Source organism: Canis lupus, chromosome 11 (assembly GCF_003254725.2).
Source record: "Canis lupus dingo isolate Sandy chromosome 11, ASM325472v2, whole genome shotgun sequence".
NCBI lineage: Eukaryota > Metazoa > Chordata > Mammalia > Carnivora > Canidae > Canis > Canis lupus.
Window position 1 is genome coordinate 60,247,798 of NC_064253.1, and position 13,329 is coordinate 60,261,126.

The following is a 13,329-nucleotide window of genomic DNA, read 5'->3' on the forward strand; positions in this document are numbered from 1 at the left end:
TTTGCTTTGTTTTTAAACATTTTATTTATTCATTAGAGACCCACAGAGAGAGGCAGAGACATATGCAGAAGGAGAAGCAGGATCCCCACAGGGAGCCTGGTGGACTCGATCCCAGGACCCAGGATCATGACCAGAGCCAAAGGCAGATGCCCAACCACTGAGCCACCCAGACATCCCTAATGGAATCCTTTGAGTCAGAGGAAGTGATTGAGAATCTTCCTGAAATTGTTCTCAGTAAAAAGGCTCAGAACTGTTCCCCAACACTCACAATCTCAGAATGTCAGTTTTAAGACCCACAGAAGTTTTATGGGCCAGCCTCCCTAATTCGGAGGCAAGGAAACAGGCCCGGGGAACTGAGTGGCCTGTCCCACCTCACCAGCTCCTCTGTGGCAGAACCACGGATGACGCCGGGCCTGTCACAGTGTGTTCTGTTGCATCACCTCAGTGGGAGAGGCCAGACTGTGTCTTCCACTGCGTCTGGCCCACTGAGCAGAGTGTCGTGTTCTGGTTTTAACTCAAACAAGTAAGTAAGCTCAGCTCACCTCTCAAAATAGAGAAACAAGCTAAGACCTAGGAACTGTAGACCAAGTCCCTCCCCCTCAGAACTCACATGCTTTTCTCTGTGATAAGAATTAAAATCAAGACTGAAAGACAACACCCTGACATGACAGGTCAGCCATTCCTTCTTCCCAAGCAGAAGCTTCCCAGCCTGCCCTGCACCACTACCTGCTCAGTCACACAGAGAGCGACTCACCTGTGGGGGAGGCAGGCCCCCTGCCCCCAGGGGACACATGGACAGATCTTGATTTTGTCACTGCTACATGGCAGGTGGGTGAGGGATTCTCCCATCATCCAGTTCCCATTTTGGAAGAGGTCCGTGATGGTCTGGGGAACTGGGGCGGTGGTCCACTCCTCCTCCCCCACTGAGCAGGGCACATCTCTGCAAAGGGAAGACATCAAAGTAGCATCACCCGAGAGGATCTGGCCTTTCCCGTTGGCTCAGAAGCACAGATCAATCAATAACAACCACAAACATGCACCTATCCCCTCACTGTTCGTTAATCTGTAAGCTGCAGACTTACTTTACAGTTAAGGATGAAAGAATACAAAGAGGTCCTAAATGTTCATATACCAAACTCCAGTCAACCCAACCCACTGGCATCAGGTCTCTTGCCCCTGTGTTCATTCATCGAATATTCACTGAGCATCAACTATGTGTCAGACATTGTTCTGCATATTTGAGAGTCTGGGGTAAACAAGACAAAGTCCCTGCCTTCATAGAGCTTGCATTCCTCTAGAGGAATATGGCAATAAACAAATGTCACTTAGCCAGAAAAAAAACTAAGAAGACAGTGAATCAAGGGAAGAGAGACTACTGCCTTCTTCCAAGGCATACACAATTAGAAGTCAGGAAAAGATTTGAGGAGAAATACATTATAAGCCAGGGCAATAGAAAGTATTAGTACAAAGCCCCCCAAAAGAAATGAACTTCCCATGTTTGAGGAACAGCAGGAAGGCAGTGGGCTGGGATGGGATGACATAGGAGAGAGAATACTGGGAGATGAGGGTGGAGGATGGCCAGATGACCCAGGCCTGGGAAGGAGTCTGCATGTTATGTCCAATGTGCTATAAATCTGGTGGGGAGTGGCAAGATTCACTTTATGTTTTAAAATGAGTACAGAATTGGGGTTTGGAGGAGATGTGGGGAGGGTGCTCAGTACATGAAGAGCTAGGTTGTTTGCAAGCATCACAAGGCCTTTATGCCTGACTTGAGCTCTGAATCACTGCGAACCACCAAGACTCTTGCCCTTCTCCACCAGTAAAATAAAAGTACGAAATGACATGTTGAAACAGGGCATTTCTAGTATCCCTTCCTGTTGCAAAATTCTACAAAGCACGGCCACACTCTTTATGTCATTCTTGTATGTACTAAAAATATCAAAAGAACAGATTTGTGGATTGCTCTCTAGTTCTCTCTAAAGTACTACAACTTGATGGAAAAGTCAAGACACGGTGCCCTCCTGAAGTTCATACTCTAAAACCTCCAGAAGATGATGGACTAAGATAAAGTTAAATGCCACTACTAAGTGTCCCAGTCAAATTTCCCTCAGTTATACCACTTTTTAAGGAGCTTAAAACCTGAATTTCAGAAAGCGTTGTCAGTACAGAGATCTTGCCTTCAGACTGCCTCCAATACACATCAATGGTACTCTTCATCAAAGCCGAAGCATTTATGTCTCTTTTGTCTTTCTAGCCTAGAAAATTGAACCCACCTCTCCCAGCCCTGGCTCTCAAAAGCTCCTCACCTCTCTTCATTGTCTTTACTCAGTGATCCTTTGATGTACCTTTGCCCTCCCCACCCAGACACTTAGAGCCTTATGGGCATTCATGAATTTGTTTACACAGTGCCTTAAAAAGGATTTTGAAGACAAGTGTCATAAAAAATACATGTTTAAAAGAAAACTATGAATAATCATAAAAAGTAAGTATATTATGTTTTCAGGTTGTCAAAGTGAAAAAGCTGATTAGCAAAACCAAAAATTATATATAATAGAGCAGCCCATTACAAAACTTCAGTACAGGAGTGGATGGGAGAGGGAGACTTACTGATCTGACCATTAAGTATGAAGTGCTATTAAATTAAATATTAATATGCTATAGCAGTAAAAAGAAAAAAAAAGCTATAATGATTTGCTTTGCAAGATGTTAGAATGTTCTCCAAATGTTCGTTTCTAGATATTCCAATTAAGTCAGCATATTAGCTTTTTTAAGATAAAAAATGATTCAAAGTGCAAATGATGGTAGTCACAGTGTGGCATGCAGCTGATAAATGCAATGTTAAGAGAGGAGATCAGGTGACAACCACAAGAAACCAGTCAAGGAGAGTCTAAAACAGCACTCTGAGGATTGGTTTTCCTTCCATATGTTGGATCTTAAAGCTAGCATCTTCGATGAGGGCATTCAAGAGTTCCTGAGTACCCACGTTCTCAGGAGTGTCATCACTGTGGGTACATGAGATGAGAAGCAGCCAGTTCAGTAGTTCATTAAATAACAGGAATTGGGAGGTAAAAAGGTTTTTCAAAGTAAATGCTTTATTAAACACTTCCTGAGTGCTAGGTTCTTTTTTTTTTTTTTTTTTTTTTGAGTGCTAGGTTCTTAACACAAAAATAAATAAAACACAGACCTTAGACACTAGCCATATATTTGATATGATAGATGATAAACAGGACTCCAGAATAGAAACTGTATAAATATATATAAAGTATGTGTGAGCATACATATATATAAACACACACATACATAATATATATTTGCATATGTATTTTAATGTGAAGTGAAGAAACTTATTAAGGATCTGTATTTCAAAAGTACTTTCAGGGTTGCCTAAGTGGCTCAATCAGTTAAGCACCTGACTCTTGATCTCAGCTCAGGTCTTGATCTCAGGGGTTATGAGTTCAAGGCCCACTCTGGGCATGGAGACTACTTTAAAAAAAAAAAAAAAGCACTTTCACAAACTTAGTAAGGATCAGTATTTCAAAAGTACTTTTCACAATTATCCATTAGGCACTAACAACCAGGATTTTCTACAAAGGTCAGGGAGACTTTATTGGCTGAATATTTGCATGGATAACTGAAAAATATAAACAATAATGAGCACAAATTATAAATAAGCCCATGTTCTGCAGCCATGAGCAATACAAGCTAAGCCTGGAAAATAAAGAATAAAGTAAACCTGAGATATGTGTGTATATATATGGACATACATACATACACATACACATACCATATATACAATGTATATATACACACACTAGTATGTACAGTATACTTACTATATGTGTATATATACCATGCATATTATAGTATATACTATATATACTATGTGTATAAAATGTGTACATATAGCATATATATATATATACCATATGTGTGTGCATATATAACTTTTTTTTTAAAAAGCTTCCCTTTTTTTTTTTTTTAAAGATTTATTTATCTTAGAGAGAAATAGAGACAGAGAGAGCACAAGTGCCAGGGGGAGGAGCAAAGGGAGAGGGACAGAGAATCTCAAGCAGACCACTAAGCTCTGAGCCAATGCAGTGCTAAATATCATGACCCTGAGATCATGATCTAAGCTCAAGTCAAGAGTCAAAAGCTTAACTCACTGAGCCACCCAGGTGCTCCAACATCCCTTGTTTTTTATATCACTGATATTTCTCCCCCATCTAAAGATCTATAAATCCTACAGAATGAAGAAAATTTCTGCCTAACAAGATTAAGAAATTCCTTTAACCTTTTGTTTGAAGTACTGGATTGTTTGTTAGAAAATGAGGGGTACTTTTGTCTAAAGAATAAATACTAGCTAGTATCTACAACTTAAGAGATAAAAATTCAAGAATTGCATTGTGGTAAAAAAAAGTATTGACTTCCTAGAGGTACAGTGTATACAAACACTTTGATTCAACTATAAAATTAACATAGCTGTAAACATCCAAATATTTTTACAACTTAATCATAGAAGTTAGAAGGGCAGCTTATTTTGTTAAAATACATATTGTAGATGGCAATACTAGTATAAAGAGGAGAAAAGTTCAAATATGACAACAGAAGACTGGTCTATTATCTGAGGTTCAATTTGCTGCTGTTCTCTGCATCCAACATCAGTCTGTGGAGGAGCTTTCAAGGGCTGATCAAGGCCACTCCACTGAGCGATCCCGGGGTCCACCTCCCCTTGGCCCTCAGTAGCACAAACACCCTTGGTCAGCCTGAGCTCTCTTCTCTCCCAGGGTGCAGGAGGCAGACACATACCTGACAAATGTGTACTGTTCGTTGTACATCCAGGGCTGAAGTTCCAGGCTGGGGTACTTGCCAAAGGGGCACAATCAGGCTGAACACCAGAGCAATGCAGACAAACACAGCTGGCAGGACGATCTATGACCAGGGCACAGAGGGGAAAGGAAATTACAAACCAAGGGCAAATGTTAGGAAACAAGGCATGGGGCAAACCCCTACGTGTCCAGCTAGCCTCCCGGACCAGCCAGAACGCAAACAAGCATTACAGGGCCCCAGACAAAGCTCCACTAAGGCACTCATGGCAGGTGGGAAACAGCGATGCTGAAAATGAAACCCCTTCCCTCTGGGGCGTTTCTGGAGGCTGACAGCACGAGGCCCAAGGCCGTGGCCACCTAGCAGAGGCAACAAGCTAAAAACCCTACGGAGTGCACAGGGGTCACATGTCAGGGTGACATAGAACACAGGGTCCTGCCCTCTTTCCTCTGAAGACCTGAGGAAGACCCCACCAAGGGCTGTGAGCCCAGCTCAGCTCAGAGAAAGGCTAGAACAATCCAGCCCTGCACCAGAAGCCTGAAGACCTGAAGCCTGGCTGTGTCTCTACTACGATCTCTACCCATGTGAAGTCACTCCCTCTGTGGCCTCAGTAGTCTCACTTGGAATCTGCAGACCAAGATTAAATGACCCAGTCAGATCCCATGCTCTGAAAGGAACAGCAGCCACTGTCACCAGGTAATGGCCTCAAAAAGCATAATTACCTTAGTCCTTCTTTGGGAAAATACTAGGTGACAATTACCTCATTTCATTATCGTTACAACCCTAACTAGGAGTAACATTATCACCAATCAACAAACAAGGGAATTGAGCTCAGAGAGACTAAGGAACTTGCCCACGGTCACACAGCCAATAAGTAGCAGCACCAGAATTCCAAACCAGGTCTGTGTGCTCCAAACTCAGACTCTCTGCATTACCCACTTGGTCTGTGGGGAAGACTCTCTGCACATGCTTGCTCTGTACTTCTTGATTTTAGAGAGTGGGATCATTTTATCCCTTCTGATCAAGCCACTGAGCTTGCAAACACTGACAGGCGGGCAACACTGTAATGAGTCTTCTCTGTCCATTTTTTTCTGACCTCTCTGGCTACCTTTTTGTCAATTTGCAGCTAAGCATCAATTTAGAGAAAAATCACGTGTCCAATAAGTTTATATATCAAGTGCATCTGGATGTATCATTTCTCAGCTTATGATAGCTGAATTTGCCCAGCCAATTTTTCTAAACTCAGTCCTTGTTAGGCTATCCTCTGCAATAAAACTCACACATGTGTGCACACATACACACACACACACACACACACACACACACAGAGCAATCCTTAACGACAGGCCCCTTCTAAGCACTTATCATTTCAATCCTCATAACAACCCTATGTCATAGGTACATCATCTTCATTCTAAAGATGAGGACAGGGATCCCTGGGTGGCGCAGCGGTTTGGCGCCTGCCTTTGGCCCAGGGCGCAATCCTGGAGACCCGGGATCAAATCCCACGTCAGGCTCCCGGTGCATGGAGCCTGCTTCTCCCTCTGCCTATGTCTCTGCCTCTCTCTCTCTCTCTCTCTCTCTCTGTGTGTGACTAAATAAATAAAAATTAAAAAAAATAAAATAAAATAAAGATGAGGACATGGAGGCACAGAGAAATCACTTGCCTGCAGATGTGTGAGTGGCAGGAAGCAGGACTGGGATTGCTGTCCATCCCACTGAGCAGGTCTGTTTCTCTGGATTATGCAAGAAGCCAACACTGAAGGTCACCTACTATCTTTTTTTTTTTTTAAGGTCACCTACTATCTTAGGCAGTTTTGACATCGCCTTTATCTTCTTTTTCATGCTTTTCCAGCAAGACTTGAAATCAGTAAGATAAAAATGAACAATACAACAGAAAATTAAGCAACGGTAATAAGGTAAGACCTCGAAAAATGAAAACAATATTGCCTACAAAATTATGAAAAGATGCTGAATTCACAAGAATTCAGAAAAATGTAAATTAAATTATTTCTCACATAAAAAAATTAAACGGCAGGCCAGGTGGCTCAGCGGTTTAGCGCCGCCTTTGGCCCAGGGCATGATCCTGGAGACCCTGGATCGAGTCCCATGTCAGCCTCCCTGGCTGGAGCCTGTTTCTCCCTCTGCCTGTGTCTTTGCCTCTCTCTGTCTCTCATAAATAAATAAATAAAAATAAATAAATAAATATTTTTTAAAAATCATAAAAATGCTGCAGGAACAATGATTGGCGAGTAAAGCTAAAATACATTAAAAAGTGAAGTAATTACTCATTCAGTAGGTGTCTATGACAGGTTAAAATAATTATACTGGAGAGCACTGGATAATGGATCTTCATTTGTAAAAAGAACTTAGTGAAAAACTATATCAAAACTAAGTGTTTTAAGCTAAAAAGTATCTCAATTCATATGAGGGAGAAAGCCAACATATTTAGTAACAATCTAAAACAAGTAGCTAAAGTTCTGGAAATACTCTTCCCATAACATCTCTCCACAGCTCACTGGGAGGCACAAAAATTACTCAAAGCAATAGACTTGCCAAGCCCTTTTCGAGAAATAATTATATTTATTAATGAGAAGTTTTAAAATGCTACTAGCACTATAATTCACTTTTAAATGCAAAACATAAAGAAAGCCAATAATACCTTTAAGAAAAAAAAAACATAGTGCGTTTATTTAAACTGTTGCTTTTCATAATTCATTGAATCTTATCCCAGGTCAATATCTTCATTCTATTACCTTACTGAATACATTCATTAGTGTTACATAAAACTTCACATAAAATTACATACGAATTAAAAGCACAGCTAAGAACATAGTCATGATCTGTGTGAAAGGATTTACCTTTACGGCACCCTAGTCCCTGATGGGAGTACTTTTTCTGTTTCGTGGGCTTCACAGCCTTAGATTCTCTTCTGTTTTAAAGAAAATAAAGCAGCTCCTCTGAGCTCTGTCCCATGCAGAGGTGCCCAGCCACTGCATTATCGGTTTGTGTTCACCCAGTGGTACCTGCTAACCACCTGTACCCGGTGGTTAGCAGCAGGCCTCTGACCTTTAGGATGTTTATGCAATGCATGAGAAGTGTTCCCTAGGAGGCCCATATGGCCATGTGTCATATTCTTTTTGCGGGAGACATGGAACCAAGATTGAAAGGGCTGTTTTAAGTTTTCAACCTGATATATAGTCTTCGGATTACTGACTTTAGGAATGATCTGAGGTTCTTTGTTACAACTTTCTTCAACAGAGGAAATGCCTGAGGTGTGGTCTAAAGTGGCTCTATTAACAGCAAAGCTGATCTGCTGGGTAAGCTCCCATTCCTCCCCCCTGCCTTTTAAAAGAAGCAATTGTAAATGGATGATTTTTCTCACCATACCTACACCACACTTCAAAGGGATCTACCCATACGGTCATCTCCTTTGGAAGTCCCAGGTGAGAAAAATCCATGTTACTTTCAGCACAAACCCTTTCTAGAATGGGATCTTTATTGATTATTATTTATCCTGATACACCTGAAGGCTTGCCCTTTGGAAGGGCAGAGTACCAGTGACTTCTGTAGGTTTCAAACAAGATGGCCATCAGCTTTTCTGCAAAGTCTTCTATTTGCTGTTTACTTAATTTATCATGTTTTTTCACCAATCTTGTGACAAAGAAAACTGCAGTTGCAATTTCATCCCTCATGACTCAAGGGAAAGAAGGAGGTATCAATATAGGATATCTATAAAGGGATATAATAATATACATTAAACATGTTCATGTGTTTTAGTAATAAAAACAATTTAAATAGAAACAACTTCAAAGAAATTCATACTATATTTAATACTGAGTTGCTCACAAATCTTTACTGCTAGTAATTCCAAAAGGACTAACAAGAAGGAGGCTGATACAGAAATATCAAGACATGCTGACAAGCTGAAAAAGTGTGCAGTCTATTTTCCTTCCCTCACAGCTTTTAATTCAAAGTGCAACATTCAACAGGTGCTTAACAAAAATATTCACTGATATGAGTAGAAAACTTTTTAAGAAACACTGAATGAAAAATTGGAATTATTTTTTATTTCCAATTCCTTTTATAAATAATTATAAAAATGAAGAAAAGAAACTCATAAACATTAATAGTAATTCGCCTTGTTAGGAAAGAAACAACAGACCCAGAATGGAGTCATTTGCACCCATAACAGCAAACCAAGACTTAACTGCAGCTTCCATCTTTCCCAGTAGTGCGACCTTGAACAGTCAAACTGAAATTTCCTGATCAGCACTAGTAATCTTCATAAGATCCCTGCCATTCCCTTCATTTCTTTCCCCTTAAAAGATGACCAGACATGAAATAATCCTTTCTCTTTTGCTAATAACTTCCTTTTTGCTAATAACCTCCTTCTGCCTCTAAAACTATTCCAGTTTGCACAACTCTTCCAAGTACCTGTCTATTTACTCAAAGAGATGCTGACCAATTCATGAATTTTTGAATAAAGCCAATTACATCTTCACATCTTCAAATTTCAAACTTGAACTTTTGTTCTTTAACAGTCTTTACTGAAAATCTTCTCCTCCAATACATAATCCTGTATCATGCACACAAAAAAGAGAACTGGGAGGTAACTCCACACTAACTATAGCTTCAATGACAGGAACTCAGAAATTACAACAAAAATAGCACACAGGCCACACTTTAATGAAGAAAAGGTGGTCTATACCACCATCTAGTGGCCTAAGAATACATCAGTTAAGGTACTTACCCAGAGATGTCACCAATTACAGGTAGGTACTGCCCTCCTTCGTACTCAGTTGGGACAGCACTGGATCCACCTCTCCTGCTTCCTTCTGCAGATCTGCATGAGCTGGACGTTTGGACAAAAACATGCAGAAACACCATCAGGTGGATTGTTGCCTTTGCTACCTCCTGTAATTTCCTCCACCCTTTAACTTGATACCTATTTGTTATGTAAGGTGTAAAAATGCATCAGACTACTCATCAAAACAAATGGACAGTATAAAAAATTGGTCATAAAAACCCCATACACTGTGATTAGGGTATAAATTTATAAAATAGTCTGACACTGTTTAGTGTCAGATGAATATGGTACATGTGTCACTGTTTAGTGTCAAGATGAATATGGTACATATCTTATGACTCAGCAATTCCATTCCTAGGTATATAGTCAACACAGTTGTTTCTAACCTCTGATACACAGATCCCCGATGTATCTATGGAAGAAATCGGAGGACCTGGTAAATTAGATGGGAAAAAATAATATCTTTATTATGTTAAAAAAAAAAAAAAAAGGGATCCCTGGGTGGCGCAGCGGTTTGGCGCCTGCCTTTGGCCCAGGGCGCGATCCTGGAGACCCGGGATCGAATCCCACATCAGGCTCCCGGTGCATGGAGCCTGCTTCTCCCTCTGCCTGTGTCTCTGCCTCTCTCTCTCTCTCTGTGACTATCATAAATAAATAAAAATTAAAAAAAAAAAAAAAAAAAAAAACCAACAGAAACACTGGCCCAAAGTGGCATCACTTGGGTTAGGGCCCCAAATCAGTAAACCAGGGCTTAATAACCAATCTAATTGTGGTATCAACCTTTCCCAGAAATGTAATCTTAACTGCTCAGCCAGGAATCTTCTCATAGGTACCACTGAGTCAGTACATGGCCCTTTCCATCCCCCCAGCAAAAGGAAGATGAGGTAATCTGCATGATAAGAACTCCTGCTCTTGGGATGCCTAGGTGGCTCAATGGCTGAGCATCTGCCTTTGTCTCAGACCCTGATCCAAGGGTCCTGGGGTCAAGTCCTACATCCGGCTCCCCACAGGGAGTCTGCTGCTCCCTCTGCCTGTGTCTCTGTCTCTTTGTGTGTCTCTCATGAATAAATAAAGTCTTTAGAAAAAAAAAAAGAACTCCTGCTCTTCCCCTTCACCACCACCAAGGGAAAGTGACCTTGCCTAGAACAATCCTCTTTTCTTTCCTTTTGCTCGTAACTTTCTTGCATCCTCCTTCCTACAAAAACCTTCCATTTTGTACAACTCCTCAGAGTATCTCTCCACTTGCTAGATTGCAATGTTGTCCAATTCATGAATCATTTTTAAAAATTTATTTATTTGAGAGAGAGAACTCAAGAGCAGAAGGAGGGGCAGAGGGAAAGGGAGAAAGAGAATCCTCAAGCAGGCACCCCGCTGAACACAAAGCCCAACTTGGGGCTTGATCCCAGGACCCTGAGATCATGACCTGAGCCACCCAGGTGCCCTATCATGAATCATTTAATAAAAGCAATTACATCTTCAAAATTTACTCAGTTGTATTTTGCTTTTTAACAATTGTCACCAACTTCTAACTGAAAATAAGTATTATTTTTTATGAGTGCCCTCACCCCCTATAGTTCCACAGGCCTACAAGATTTCCAAAGGGTTCTAAAGGTTAAAAACTCTTGCTCTAGAGAAATTCTTCATGTGGAAACAGGAATTATCTATTTAAAAATTCAAAACATCTTTGTTCATAATATCAAATGGACAAATAATATCCATACAGTGGAACAGCATATTGCAGAGAAATGTATCAATTACTCTGACAGCATCGAAATACATGATTTCTGAAAACCTCATTTCAAAGCTAAGAATCAACTAACAGAATGACAAAATAGTCTGATTCCATTTATAGAAAGTTCTAAAATAGGCAAACCAATGCAATATATTGTTTAGAGATATAGACAAATGTAGTTGAACTTCAACGAAAATGAATGTGATGATGAACACAAAATTCTGGGACCATGGTTGCTTGAGGCAAGGAGGTCGGGGAAGGTGTTGTAGGAAGGAGAATGTGACCTCAAAGGAACATGTAGTGGGCTTCTAAATTACTGACAATATTTGATTTCTTTCTTAGTGGCAGGGTAATAGGCTTTCAATGTATTATTTTTTAAAGTGTACTGACACATCGACTTTTGTATATATAATATGTTTCATATTACCTCTTAAGAAAGGCAACCTTAGTCCCCCTAGTCTAAAATAACCACCCAATTGCTCTATATCACATTAGCCTATTTTAATATTCCAGGTTTATTTGGTTTTGGACTGCTTGCCAGAAATTTAGTATATACAACAGTAGTTTTCAATATGCTTTATGTTCTATGCAGTTCAGGGATTATTTCAAAACAAAATGTCACATAAGAACATTTATTTCATGTTTTTTAATGATGTTTAGCGGCTATTTTCTATCACACATCTTAAAAAATATGTGGTAAAATGAACTGGTTTTCAATCTGGCTTTAAACCCTGGATGTGCCACTTAGCAGCAGTGAACCTAAGAAACTTAATTCTCTCAGAACTTCACCTTCCTCACTTGGAAGTAAAGTTGAACTCATAAAGTTTTGAGGATGACTGAAACCTGTGAGTGGGGCAGCCCAGGTGGCTCAGTGGTTTAGTGCTGCCTTTGGCCCAGGACATGATCCTGGAGACCTGGGATTGAGTCCCACATCGGGCTCCCTGCATGAAGCCTGCTTCTCCCTCTGCCTGTGTCTCTGTCTCTCTGTCTCTCTCTGTGTGTGTGTGTGTGTGTGTGTGTGTGTGTCTCATGGATAAATAAATAAAATCTTAAAAAAAAAAAAAAAAGAAAGAAAGAAAGAAACCTGTGAGTGAACAAGAGATTGTCTTAGGCACCTAGTAGCACTTACCAATGTTTTCCCTAAGTTATAGCCATAAATTTTATAGTGATAGTGAATTACAGAGAGTGAGTCACAGATAGTAATCTGTTAAATATTTTCATCTTGGAAATTCTCTCTACCTTTCTGCTGGCTAGATGAAGTTGGTGATGGGGTTTCTATGGATGGCAAAACCACTGGGTAGAAGTCTGGATTCACTATGTATAGAAGAGCTGCCTGCCAACTAGGAAAACCTATTTTAGATTCTTAAGGAACAAGAAATAAAATCTTGTTGTGTCTGAGACATTATCTATTTGGTGTCTATTTGTTACAGTTTAGCTTGTCCTATTTAATATATTCTTGAAAATGTGAATCACATTCAGAAGTACCAGATACAACTAAAGGGGCCAGTACCAGTCCTAAACAAAGTAAGTGAATGACTACTTACCAAATAATGAGATATCCAGCCTCCTTCCCTCCTCAGTCACAGAAAACTTGCAGTAAGGCTTATAACTCACAGGTGGGAATCTGGAAGTTTCCTCACAGGGTAACTGACTAGGCTTAAGAGAAATTACTTATGGATGATAATAAATGGGTTTTTTTTCCCCTCAGTGAAATAAAAGAAAACCCTACAGTGAAACTATGTGACAGGCCACACCCATACTCAAAGAGCTTTCCAAAAATTTATTTTTGTTTCACTGCAAATGCAAAAATAGTTGGGGAAAAACACTAGTACCATGGCAGAAAACAAATCAAATGATAAAAACACAACAAAACTTGAAACAATTCAAGAAGAAGCCCACAACAATAACTAAAAAATAAACTACTGTGATTAATGTCCTCCGAGATAAAAATTATGAACTCAGG

At 40.1% G+C, this 13,329-nt stretch overlaps 1 long non-coding RNA gene and 1 pseudogene across 2 annotated transcripts; one reads left to right on the forward strand and one right to left on the reverse strand.

Annotated features, from left to right (window-relative positions):
* The first annotated feature begins 18 nt into the window (after positions 1–18).
* LOC118350209 (uncharacterized) lies at positions 19–12,764 on the forward strand. Of its 2 annotated transcripts, XR_004803565.2 has the most exons (5): positions 19–523; positions 6,619–6,743; positions 8,086–8,270; positions 9,600–9,717; positions 12,621–12,764. It is a non-coding gene; the product is annotated as an uncharacterized LOC118350209 (long non-coding RNA). The 2 variants fall into 2 exon arrangements; XR_004803563.2 differs by lacking the exon at positions 9,600–9,717 and having other exon boundaries at positions 410–523.
* Positions 6,704–9,679, reverse strand: LOC118350208 (protein BTG4-like; annotated as a pseudogene).
* Positions 12,765–13,329: the final 565 nt, after the last annotated feature.